This window comes from Anoplophora glabripennis, unplaced genomic scaffold, assembly GCF_000390285.2.
Source record: "Anoplophora glabripennis isolate ALB-LARVAE unplaced genomic scaffold, Agla_2.0 scaffold375, whole genome shotgun sequence".
NCBI classification, from domain to species: Eukaryota; Metazoa; Arthropoda; class Insecta; order Coleoptera; family Cerambycidae; genus Anoplophora; species Anoplophora glabripennis.
Genome location: NW_019416498.1, coordinates 78,641 through 81,491, shown reverse-complemented (window position 1 = coordinate 81,491; position 2,851 = coordinate 78,641). Strand labels below are relative to the sequence as shown.

The 2,851-nt window shown below is 34.1% G+C and overlaps 1 protein-coding gene across 1 annotated transcript in view; it reads right to left on the bottom strand.

The window, feature by feature from the left end:
- LOC108909108 (alkaline phosphatase-like) overlaps positions 1-2,583 on the bottom strand; it is a 316,537-nt gene extending 313,954 nt beyond the window's left edge. Inside the window, exon 1 of the mRNA XM_018713342.2 lies at positions 2,466-2,583. The gene's annotated coding sequence lies outside the window, so the exon portion shown is untranslated. The remainder of the gene's footprint in view (positions 1-2,465) is intronic.
- Between the last annotated feature and the right edge of the window lie 268 nt (positions 2,584-2,851).

The window sequence follows — 2,851 nt, the reverse complement described above, 5'->3', positions numbered from 1 at the left end:
AAAAATATAATGAATTATAATACAAAACAAAAACATACATTAAACAAAAAAATTGCAAAACGTTAATCTAAATTAAATTTTAGCTTTCTCCACCAAACCTCCTTCCACTCGAACATATTTTTCCAATCCTCTTCTTAAATTTAAAAATAATTGACATAGCTGTTGTGGAGTAATTTCTGCACAAGCTTGTCTTACGCATTCATTAGGTCATCCAAAAGTCCATAGTTCGAAAAAACTAAAATTTAATTTAGATTGTTTTGCAATTTTTTGTTTAACAACTTAATATTTACAATTCATTATCTACATTTTTTGTACGTTAACTATTATTATTTTTATTGTGACCGCAATTTAAAGTATTAAATTTATAGTGTCTGTGTTCTGTTCCGATTAGCACTTGTTTTTACTTTCATGAACATCTTTGACCTGCTTATTATACTTTTTAGTTCTGATTTTTCGAAGTTTGGCACCACATAACAAACCACTCAATAGACATTTGTGGTTCAAATTTGGTATACTGGTAATAGGTATTTTGATGGGTGTTGAATAGCCTGGTAATATTATCTTTTTGATAAAAAAATGCCTAATACCACTTTCTGAGAAAATAACCCTTTTAAAAAATCGTAGTAAGCCAGGCTTTCATGACATCAATAGAATGATTAGTAGAATATAACCTCCCTTCAGGGTACTATTTGTAAAAAAATTGTCTTGCGGAAAGTCCACAGCTTTCTCACATTTCCAAAGGTGTTAACCTGAAAAACGGGACACACTGTTTTAGTTCAACACTGTGTCTCGAAAAAGAAGTGTTACATTTATATAAACATTTTTCTTAATTTGAGGTTTTCTATCACCAGGTAAAGTTTAATGTGCGTAATTGCGGACACCCCGTCCAGTGTCCTAAAAAATGGTGAGCAATAACTATTATGAAATCCTTTTTTACAGGTGATAAAAGTAATAATTTTAAACAAAACAATTCATATGGCCCTAGTAGTTCGGTTCGTTCATCAATATAAGTGGTGTTAAAATTTTCACGTAGACTGATGAAACTTAGACCACTGATATGATAACCAGTGGCGGAAATATACAGAATTTCGACGGCAATGAGTATTCTGCAAATTCGATTAGTGTTTTTCATTACCAGTTGAAATTCTAAAAAAAAGATAGATCTCTTATATTTTGCTCGAAGAACGAGACTATTTGGAGTTTAGAATTTTTTTTCAATTCAAAGTATATAAAAGCATAGTAAAGTAAATCGAAAATAACTCTAAAACGTTTCGGTCCACAAAAACAATTTATGGGATGTTAGAAATATAATTTTAAATGCAACGTAATGTGTCAAATTTAAAAAAAAATTGAAATTTTTAACATTTTAATTAAATAGCCCCTAAGAAATTATCGAAATTTCTACGCCGGTAATTTTCTGATTCTTTAGATCAATTTAGTGGATTTTTACTCCTATTTAAATAAATCAGTGGTCGAAGTTTCATCAGTCTACATCAGACATCACCAGAGATATTTCAGAAAATTCTTTTTCTAATTCAAATACCCTGTTCATATGAAATTGTTTGTTTAAGATTAATTTTTCCATCATCAAGTTCTTAACTCTTGATGTTGACAGTTAAAAATCGATTTTTCGTTGTAACTCTTTTCTTTTCTTTCTAAGATATTATTTGAAGCTACTTCTACTAATATATTTAATTTATTGATAGCTGAATTTGTTTGTTTTCGGTACAATGAAGCGTTTTCGAGATAAACACATTTAACGATGAAGATACTGCACTATTTTTAACATATCTTAACAGTAAACAAAGTAACAAAGTTTAACAAAAATTAATCATTTATGGAGCAAAATAAGTACGCAATGCCAAATATCATTCAGTATTACGCGTTTAATATTTGCTACATAAAGAACCAATTGCTGTTCTGAGGTATTTATGACTATTACGATATGTCGGACATAGTGTGGTATCTTCATCGCTAAACGCGTTTGTCTTGAAAATGATACATTGTACCGATAACAAATAAAAATGTTTTCACTTAAAAAAAGTAGTAAAATCTTGAAAATGGCGACAAACATAAAACAAATATATTTTTTTTGGTGGTTAAAACAGTCGAGGGCGCATTGCCCCTGAGCCCTCAAACGTGATCTCAGTGAATTTACTGCATTAGTTGAAATAACTTCAAAAATGACTAAAAAATTATATAAACTTGTAATGTTATTTTTGCAAGTTCTACCCAAATCCGAAACTTTGTATCTCAAAAACGAAACGTTCGTATGACCTCTGTTATTTATTTACAACCAATTTTATCTGTAGAATATTCCAACACCCTGTATACTTAGCTCTCGCGAGCAATGGAAACGTCTCACAGTACATAACTTTATCACGTCCAGCTAATCTTTTAAATACTATGTAACTGGTTAATTTTCTCAACAACCCAACCACCATCTACGCAGATTCGACCCTTACGCTCTCCAAAACGGCACAACTTCCCCTGCAACACCACCGACGATCACCAACAACTCGAAATTCCCGCTGGCACAGCGCGCTGACCGAATGACACAGTAGCCGCGTCACAACGTCGAAGGAGCGCGTCAGGACGATACTGAGGCCGGCGGCAGCGGCCCGCTCGCAGGAATTACCATTGCGCCGGTCCTGGTTCGGCGACCGGGATGGCACGGGGTGCCGTGGGATGCCCAGTGCGATGCCAGGACCAGTTCCACGCCGAAAATATGAAATGAAACCGCCGGAGCTGGCGGCCGGAGAGTCGGAGAGTTCTGCCCTGAAGTATTATTTCCTGTATTTTGTTTTTCGCACGTCGGTTGACGAATGTCGATCGGAAAATCTGGCCCTTT